This window comes from Anolis carolinensis, chromosome 1 (assembly GCF_035594765.1).
Source record: "Anolis carolinensis isolate JA03-04 chromosome 1, rAnoCar3.1.pri, whole genome shotgun sequence".
In the NCBI taxonomy this organism is placed as follows: Eukaryota; Metazoa; Chordata; class Lepidosauria; order Squamata; family Dactyloidae; genus Anolis; species Anolis carolinensis.
In genome coordinates this window covers 278946386-278957210 of record NC_085841.1, presented here as the reverse complement: position 1 = coordinate 278957210, position 10825 = coordinate 278946386, and the positions used below count along the sequence as shown (strand labels likewise).

General features: G+C 37.1%; 1 long non-coding RNA gene across 1 annotated transcript; it reads right to left on the bottom strand.

Annotated features, from left to right (window-relative positions):
• Nucleotides 1–5922: 5922 nt before the first annotated feature.
• Nucleotides 5923–10429, bottom strand: LOC134295626 (uncharacterized). Its single transcript, XR_010002257.1, has 2 exons — nt 10274–10429; nt 5923–6147 (listed from the first exon to the last, which is right to left on the bottom strand). It is a non-coding gene; the product is annotated as an uncharacterized LOC134295626 (long non-coding RNA).
• Between the last annotated feature and the right edge of the window lie 396 nt (nt 10430–10825).

The window sequence follows — 10825 nt, the reverse complement described above, 5'->3', positions numbered from 1 at the left end:
GGCAAAAACAGGGGAAATGATACAATTAGAGGACTGCAGCCTAGCATGGGTAATGAGAAAATAAGGGAATATCTAGCCACTCTATATGAATTCAAGTCCCCAGGGCTGGATGAAGAGCATCCAACAACTGCATCCCATGGTTGCATCCCATGGTCCATGGTTGTTCAACATTTATATTCATGACTTGAATAGTGGAATAAAGAACATACTTATTCAATTTGCAGATGACATCAAATTAAGGAGGAGAGCTAATTCCCTGGAGGACATAATCAGAATTCAAAATGACATTAGTAGACTGGGGAGTTAGGTAAAAATAAATTTCAGCAAGGATAAATGTAAGGTACTTAGGCAGGGAAAATGAAATATACAAAGATAGGATTGGTGATGCCTGGCATGACAACAGTAGCTATGAAAGAAATGTAAGAGTCTTAGAGCAAATCTACACTCGTCAATAAAACAGCAGTTATTATTTTGGAGCACACACTCTTGCCAATTGCACTGCAGCACTGCATTGGCATTCATATTATTTATTTATTTATTTATTTATTTAAAACATTTATATTCCGCCCTTCTCACCCTGCAGGGGACTCAGGTCAGACATATATACAGCAAACATTAAATGCTGGAACATAAAATAAATCATAAATATACATAAACACTAAAATCAGTTGTCATATGCTACAGCTGGCTGAGACCACATCAGAAACAAATTCCAGAGACTAGCTACTGGGCCTCAGTGAATATGTGGCTGTATCCACAAGAGGAAAGTGGTTGGGACACCTCAGAAAATGCAATTTCCATAATTTTTAAAACAGGTTAGCCAGAGCTCCTCTGTCTACTACTCTCTCAGGCTTTTATACACAACTTATCTATTATTATGCTAAGAGGATATTCAATTTTTTTTCAGAAATTAACAAGTTTGGAGAAATTTATTTTTCTCTCTGTACAATATCTTTCAAGGAGCAGTTCCCATTTAACTTCTGTTTGAGGCATGGAGAAAAAGTGACTGTTAAGCTCATCCTGAACATTTCTGGCTGTGTTCACAGAAGATCAGATCACAGGAAAATTGAGGCAATCCAGAGAAAAGTGAAAGACTGGCACGTGAGAAGTCAATGTAAAACAAGAAACAGAGTCAAGCTGCAGAAGAAAGTTTAAAATGCCATTGGAGGGGAGAAGTGAATATTTTCTTAGGAGAAAAGAAATCAAAGACATGCTAAGAACTGCAGAGAGAAAAAGTGAATAGTATTGTTTAATTGTTGGTTAGTAATGGGGAAAAAACAAATCAAAAATGAATTCAGTTTGGAAGAATGCATTCTCACATGACTGTGTGTGTGTGTGTGTCCTTATGGATAAGATTGATCTAGGATGTGAAAGGAGACCATGACACATAATTTCTGATGCCTAGGGGGAACGCCAGGAAATTTTGTATTGGTAGTGTGGTTTGGTTTCTCCGATAACCTCTAGTTCAAGTTTGATTTGCATCTTCAATTGTCATTGTTTTATTAAAAAGAAAACAGACATAGATAAAATATGAAATTTATCTCAACAATTGCATAGTGGTCTCCTAAGGTGCTTGAGAACTGAAATCGCATGTTCTCTTGGATTAGCAGGATTAGTAAGGTTATTATTTCATATAGATGAAATAGAGCTTTTCAATTTCTTGCTGATTTGGCATAATATGAATGATTCATTCATGTTTGAAGATATTTTGTGTTGCAAATTAAACTGCAACCATCCCACTCTGGTCATATTATAGTTTAATAGAAATTGATATGTAAATGATGACATTTTAATGGATATATGCAGTAAAGTTCACTGCCTTAAAATCATCAATATATTAAAGAAGACACTGACTGTGCAGAAAAGCAAAACACATATTTTGATTTAATTGCATCGATTGACCTATATAGAATTATATAGTTAATAGAAATAGTTAATAGAAATTAAAGTGTTCACTACTTGTACCAACCCCCCTCCCCCATTTTGGAGCTTAAATGCTGAGATGTTTCACTTAAACTTAAAAGCTTTGAAGTGAATGTTTATCTGAAAAAAAAGTAAAACTATCACACAAGCGGAATAATGCAATATTTCAATAAAGATCCATAGATGGAGAAAATCTACATGTTCATAGCTTGCCTGATTATCAGCATATACCAAAATAAAGATAACTGTTTGAAAAATATAATTTATTTTTCATATAAAAGTCCTTTACACTATCATGAAAGAATGATGGGGGCTTAGCTTTGCCAACTTTCCACATTAGCATGTAAAGTGGATGGCACACTCTAGGAGATGCCTTGGTTTCTAGGTGCCCTTAACAGTATGCAATTATTGAATTTTGATGGATTTGTAGTTTGGTGAGGCTATAATATCCTAAATGGTGAGTTTGGTGAGGGTATAATATCCTAAATACCTCCGAAAAGTACCTCTTCAGGATTCCAGCTAAAGTGATATCAAAGCGCTATAGTTTTATAGAGTGAAATAAATTGTAGTTCCACAGTATATGCCTATGCTCATCCTTCATAAATTTTAGGCTAATGTTTGAACTTGCTTAACCTCATTTTCATTAGACTTCCCATGTGGGATATGTGAATGATAGCCCAAATCTTGAGGTATATTGAAAAACAAGGTTTAGTAGATGTTTGCATTGAAGAAGATGTTTATATAATATCTTTTTGAAAAAAAGGAGCATGCCATCTCTACAAAACTTCACAAATGCAAATGGTGAGTTGTGTGGCCAGGCAATATCAGAGTGTGGAGAGGTTGCAGAAAGCTACTGGAAAGAGCAAAATTCTGCAGAGAATAATTGACCACCAGCTACTTTAGCACTTTGAACTCAATTTGCTGCATTAGAAGTAATCCAAATTGAAGGGACAAAACAGGAAGAGGTGGGGAAAACTGGACCATTTTAAAAGCAGCTGAAAGAGTGGTATGACAGAGAATTGTTGGAACTGTTCTTGCCATATCAAGATATTTGAAGGGTATGCCATCTTTTTGGGAACGGATGGTGATAGCAGGCATGACTTTGTTATATTATATGAGCTGTCAGCACAGATATCCTTAAAAACTCACACTAGCCAATAATTTCATCTATTAGCATAAGTCACAACAGCCCTTTGCATTACACCATACAGACATATCTTCCCCACTTATTTGCTTGTTTCCTGGAAGAATCAGCTTTCTATGTTTTCAGTCCCGATTGCTTCTCAGATTTTTCTCAACTTTAGTACTCAGGATGTCCTGCATGCCACTCAGTGCCTGTTCTGCTCCCATGATATCTTAACTACTTGGAAGGTGAACTGGCTACACAGGGAACTGATTCGAGACTATATAGTTGAATCAAACAAGAATTTATTAACTGACAGGAATCTTAGTCTTTCTTTCCTCCTGAGGCTCACTACAAAGTCTTTATGAGAAGAGGTAAAGTCTTTGAGAGATAGACACAGTTCTGGCTGAACTTGTTGTATTCCAGCCTGCATCTGAGCTGTCAGGTGAGCCTGAGGTTGGACCTGTTCAGCCTGTGATTGTACTTGCACCTGACCTGTCAGATGAATCTGGTTTAGGGCCCAGGATTCCAATGCAGCCAGAGGTAGATAAGTTTGTACAGCCAGAATTAGATATGTTTGCTGTTCCTGAGAATTCTGGGAGCAGCCATACAATGGTTTAAAGCAAGCAGCTTGAACCACATTCCTTGGGAGAGTCAAGGTCAAGTTATCCCTTGGCAGATGAGCATTCCAGTCTTGATAAGAGTAAAGAGGTTGACAGAAAGAAAGCAATAAGTCAACAGAGAAAAGAAAGGGAGGTTTTGAGAAGGAGAAAATGGTTACTAATGAGAAAGGGTTTTGAAGAAACTTCCCACAGAAAGGGGCCTTGATTCTAGCTTTAAGAGGAACCGCTTCTGAGAGTGAGCTCAGAGGTGGCAACTTTGCTCATCGAGAGGTTTGATCCTGCTTCATGGACTCTTGTTTCATGGACTTTCATGCCTTGTTCCTGTGGATTTTCATGCCAAGTTCCTATAAGCCTTGTACCTTGAGCCTTGTTCCAGTTCTTGTTTGTATTCCTGGGCATTTTGGATTATCACGTCATGTTCCTGAAAGTGTTGCAATTTGAATCTCCTGCTCCAATTCATGATCCTGTTCATTGCTCCTCTTCATGATCCTGTTCCTTGGATTAATTTTGACTACCTTGATAGAAGTATATTCTTGTGTTTGGGTTTCTATGAACCCTTGCTTCGAGATTTTGAAGTGCCTTGTACCTTGTGGACTATAAACTTCTTTCAGTGATTTTGAATTTTGATTTGCTGATGCTTACATATTATCTTCAATAAACAGCTTGCATTACTTATGGCCTGGGGCTCCAGTGTAGTTTTAAGGTGTCTCTGCAGCCTAGGGGTGCAACAGAACTGAGGCTCTTGAATCTTATTTTCTTCTTATTGTCTATTTCTTGTATGGTGTTCAACTGTCTCTAAGATGGTCTCAATATTTAAATTTGACTGGACTTGAATATATCTCCGACTGGACTTGAATACAGCTCACACAGCTCTGACTGGATGTGCTATTTGTAAACCTTCTGGCCTTCCTCTCTCTTCACCTTCCAGTCAGGAAAGGGCTGATTCTTCCAAGAACCAGAAGTGCCTTCCCAGAGGCTCCACTCCTGAGGGGATTCTTAAAAAGGCAGGGTGACAGAGGCTTCAAATGCAGAGAGGCTGTCTATACTTACCCACCCAGAAACTGTACATAAAAAATCAATCCCTCTAACTAAAGAGGGCTTTACTAGGGGTAAACAGTGAGGGTCTTCATTGGACACGACAGTGCCTTTATTAGATTAATCTTATGCCATTGTTTCAGAATTGTTTAGAGTACTGAGAACTGCAAATCTCAGTAAATCCCTAACAGAAACTCATCTTTAAGGGATATGGTATAGAGTGCGCACAACCATTAAAGATGCACTGCACTGTTTTGATGTATGAATGGAAAAATTATAAGGGAACCCAATGGCTTGGCAATTGAGATGCTGTTAAATTTATTTCAGAGAGGTCCCACTGGTACAGTGATTGAAGATGCTATTCCATATGGAGAGCATAGACTGTTTTTCATGCAACAAAAATGCTAAACCATCTGTATTTTATCAGGCAACCATGGCCCAATTTTTAAATGTCATGTACAGATTGTGAAATTAATGCGAAGCATGGAAAATAAATGAGTTTCACAAAATAACAATATCTTCATGTCTGTGTTGCCTTTTCATCTGGGAACTTCTGAGCCACTTTATAAACATTAATTAATCACAGTGGCATCACTTGAAGTATATAAAGGGCTTGGTGTGATATCTCAATTCTGAAAATAGCTTTTTGAGAACTCACAGCACAAAAGCAGTTTGGCTGGATAGAAACAACCAAGGAAACATGGCAGATGGGATGATGATGATTTCAGTTTATTAGATATCTTGCAATGCCAATTGCCTAAGATGCATACAAATGTTAGAATTAAAGAAATATCCCAATAATATTTATAAAAGCCCACATGAAAATTGTTTTCAAATTCTCAAGACCCAAAATAAAAACTCAATTATTAGCTCAGTAGTTAATATACAAACCCGAGGAGCTAAGACAGCCACCAAAAAAGAGCAGTTAAATTATTGACCCAAATAACAGATGCTGAAATGATATTTGAAGATTGTGGAGAGTAAAGTGCCACATACATAGTAGTCTAGATGGGCAAAGGAGCTTTCACAGTGTGCCCGGGGCTAAGGGTTAAGCTATGCCAGTGGTCACCATTCAGCAGCTATTCCACTTCCTGACAAAGCCATTACATAAGGAGGAACTGTATACTTCCTTATGCGACACCAGGAAAAGTAATCATACGAGCATTAGCATAGTCCCCAGTTTCACCAGCATAAGATACACTAGTTGAAGGCAGCAGGTAAAGAAGGACACTGGATTTATTCAAACAAGCCAAGGTCCTGAGATGACAGAATCTGAATAGGGCTGTCGATGACAAGATGTCTTGGAGTTCTTGGATCCATTGACTTAAGTCAAAGCTGACTCGACAGCAATTAACAACAACAAATGGAGAAATAAACATTAAGTGGGGCTTGCTTCCAGGAATGTTTGTATAGAAATCCATCTTTAATTACATGTCTTCTTGTCTGTAAAAAATCAATGGATTGAAAAGTCTTAATTGTGTCTGAAAAATTTGCATTCTGTCTTTTAAACAATGTGTTGACTCAAACTAGTTTTAGTGATTTCTTTGTTGCAGAAATGATAATATTATCAGCCACATTAGATGCCCCCCTCCTTTAGCCACTACATAGCAGAAGAAAATCTTGCAGAGGAAGAGGTAAATTATTTGCAAACCAATTTTGTCCTGATGAGGGAACATCTTGCTCTCTATAGAAACAAAATTAACTAAATATTACATCATTTCTGGTTTATTAATATGGGCCAACACAACTGCCTGAAAGTTTTCGCTCTCCTTGAGGGTATTGGGGGCACCTCTGAATAAAACATTGCACCACTATTCCCATCACCCTGAGTGCTTTGATTGTGTGAGTGCTTTCATTGAATATTCCTGCATGTCAGAGTGTTAGGCTGGATGGCATTCGTGGTCTCTTCCAACTCTATCACTATCTGATTCTATGAAGAATGGAAGATGAACTGAGTTTTTGAATCCTGTGCTTCTATAATAATGATCTTTGTTTTGTCTACAGAAAGACTTATCTTATTCCTCTTTTACTGTGGCTTCTCCTACTTTGCTGGTTTGCATTATTCATTGATTGGTTTAATGTTCCAGTGTTCCCCCATATGAGACCCAAAGCTAATTATGATATATATATATATATATATATATATATATATATATATATATATAACGATCTGAACAGCAATCAACTTTAAAACATATATTTATGCAACTTAGAAACCCACATATTAAAATCTCTTATGCAGTAAGAGCATACTTGTTGCACTACCCCAACCAGTTCAAAGCTGAAGGCCTGTTTAAATAAGAAAAATGTTGTCTTCTAGTCAAAAGAGAACAGAGAAGGGGAGAATTGAGTCTCTTGGGAGTTCATCAGTCTGGGAACAGTCCCCACCAGAGGTAACTGTGAGTCTGTCATACCCTCAAAAATATCTATGATACATTGGAGGCTATGGTAGCCTCATTCATAAAAGCATCTGGTGTCAGCAGTTTTGCACATGCACAGATATGCATTGGAAGCCCAACCTTAACAGTTTCACTTTAATGTGTCAAGGATTTAAGAAAATGTATGCTAGGAAATTTGATGATAACATCCAGCCTTGGGGGAGTACAATAGTTCATGCAGAATGTTCTGCTCAGTGGGCAATGAGCATGAATTTTATGCAGATAAATGTTAAGGACCTTGATAATTGAAATAATAGCTAATATTTGTTTGTGCAAACAATGAAACACCCATCTGCAGAAGCAATAGTAGCTTTCTTAGAAGCTTTAAGAGCTAGAAGATTTATTTGAAATTATCACCTAGTGATGTTTATTATCTTCTTTTTTATTGTGTACCAACTGAAAGTTTGTAGTTTCTGCATTTGGGAAATATTCTGCTGCTGCTAAAGAAAAATTTAAAATAGAGCTCAGTAGTCAAAAGGAGTGGGGTAGAGGAAAAGTTAGCAATAAGTTAGTGGCAAAAAAAATCAGTTAGCTTGAATGTGTGTTTATGGTATACAAATACTTGCCAATGGTTCTAATGACACAAACTCATTTTGAGCTGGGTAAATAGTATGCAACATTTTTGGAAGATATACTGCCATTGAAAGCAGTGCTACTATGATATGTATGTGCTATTGGTGTAGGCATGTTTTATAAAACAAACTGAAGGTTCAGCTATAATTTAAAATCTAATAAACAGATAAAATTAATCTAATAAAGAAAATTCCAGTTCATGGTCTCAAAAACAAGTTGTCTTTATGACTAATGGTCACATAATATATTGGTGTTTTCTTTTCAACATTTTATTTTATTACTTTTATATGTTTAAAGCATGATATGTGCAAAATTTGTAGATGTCCATAATTGAAAAAGAATGAAAACATTTTCTCCAACTGCAGAAGGCAAGCAAGTTGTGCTTCTGGAATCAAAACTGACAATATATATTCCATATGATGTTAAATAAATGTGAGGAGGTTAAAAAAAAACCCTGTTTCTGGTTCATTATGGTTGCTGTTTTGCACATCTTTTACCTAGGGAAGACTGTGCTTAGATGGAGTACCAGTCTTTCCATGTGTAACTCATAAGGTCTTGTACATTGGGATTCACAAACTCCACCTGATCATTCCTTCACAATATGCCATTTTCCATGCAAATATTTAAGCATTTTTTTCCATTTACAAATTATTTTTCCTACAAAGACTTTTTCTATAATTCATTACAGATGGTGATATCTAGACCACCCTTAATTCTAATTGACTAGAAGAAGCAAGCATTCGATATAGCATTTTAATTCATTGTCCTTGGTCTCAGAATGATAGAGGAGGATTGTGAAAACCTTTTCTACAGTTGTGGTATTTTCCCAACAACAAAGTGTAGCATGGGTTACATGCAATCCTTAATGCAACCTACTATCCCATCTTCCCACCTGAAAAAAAAATCTTTTGTACCTTCTAGAACAGTAGTTCTCAACCTGGGGTCCCCAGATGTTTTTGGCCTTCAACTCCCAGAAATCCTAACAGCTGGTAAACTGGCTTGGATTTCTGGGAGTTGTAGGCCAAAAACATCTGGGGACCCCAGGTTGAGAACTACTGTCCTAGACGTAAAGCAGGTCTGATTTTCCCCACCCTACCTTATCTCTTCAGAGATGGACTAAAGTTTCTTTTTCTTTTGCTAGCTAACAGGTATCTGCCTGAATGTCCATCTTGTTCTCCTGTGGTTACCTAAGTTCCCAATTTCTGATCAGCAACATAGTCCAATCAGGCCCATTTAGCATCAATACTTTAATACTCTTCAATATTGGACTATCAGGAAATAACATGAGCAGAATCAGGAAGCTTTACAATCATGTAGACCAGGGGTCCTCAAACGTTTAAAGCAGAGGGCCGGTTCACAATCCTTCAGACTGAGGAGGGGCCAAATTATCATTTGGAGGGAAAAAAACGAACAAATTCCTATGCACACTGCACATGCCTTATTTGTAGTGCAAAACAACAACAACAATGAAAACAATTGTAACCAACATAAACCTATCAGGATTTTAATGGGAAGTGTGGGCCTGCTTCTGGCCAATGAGATAGTCAAGTTAATTAGGATTGTTGTTGTTGTCAAGTCATTTCAGACTTTGGGCGAGCCTAAGTCTAAAATGTATTTATTTATTCATTCATTTACATTTATTTATTACATTTATATCCCGCCCTTCTCACCCCAAAGGGGACTCAGAGCAGCTGTATGTACATACAATATATTATATTATTAGCATAGCACAATATTAGCATTATATATTACTATATTGAACTATACCACTACACTGTAATATTATATGTAATATACAATTAATATTATTATATGGTATTATTATTCGTATTATATTGTATAACATTATAATATTATTATCAATATTATCTATATATATAAAAGAGTAATGGTGTCCGTTCCTCCCACTAAACAACAAAAGAACCTAGAAATTTGGCAACACAATCTACCATCCTTGCCCCTAGGTCCCGACAACAAAAATAAAATAAAAATCAAGTCCTAATTAGAGGGAGAGGAATAATCGTTTTTATCCAATTGCTGCCAGTTAGAAGGCTAAGCTCCACCCACTTGGTCTCCTAGCAACCCACTCAGCCCAGTGTTAATAAAAGAATAAAAAATAATATAATACAAATAATACAATAAAAAATAATAAACACTAAAATAATTAAAAACATTAAAAATAATTAATACAATAAAATACTATAATACCAAAATAACTAAAAATAATAAAATATAATAAATAAAAAAGATAAGTTACAATAAAATTAATTAAAAAATACAAATAATGTCAAATAAAAATTCCACAGTAATTTTTAACCAATACCACCACCACTTTGCCACAGCAACGCGTGGCCGGGCACAGCTAGTATGTATATACAATATATTATATTATTTAAAATGATATAAAATATTATATTATAAAACTGAGGGCAGGGGCCAGGTCAATGACCTTGGAGGGCCGCATCCGGCCCCCGGGCCTTAGTTTGGGGACCCCTGATGTAGACTATGTTATTAACAAAAAGTACTATATAGGCACATAGAGGAGCATATACACATACTTTGGGGAAGAATTAATGACCTTGTCACATGGTTGCCTGCATCGCTCCACTTCGTTGGGGTGTGTGGGGAATCTGGCACCCCACACCCCACATCACCCAGGTCTAGGTGAGGGCGATTAGATGGGGAAAAGTGTGAGCGCCCGTAGTGCACATGGCTTTTCCCCATGGATTCTATGGCAACATGGGAGCCCTCCCATGTTGCCCTGGCAATGGCACGCACTGGTTCCATCCTCGTTCACCCATGGAGCTGTGCCAGTGTTGTCTGATGGGAGCCGGCTGGCTCCATGGGTGGCCTGGGTTAAAATTGGCGCATGCCACTGATTTTAGCCATTTGTGGTGAAGTTGATAGATTTCTCATACACTTCTCATTGTCCAGGCACATAACCAATAATAAATTTTACACTGAAGGTAAGAAATTAAACATGTTGTATCATATTCATCTTAGGAATCAGCACTAAGAGGCATGCACCCCCCCCCCCAACACACACACACTTTGAAGTGCTGACAGATTTTCTGATCATTAGGTTTTTCCTGTTGGAAGCTGACTGAGCA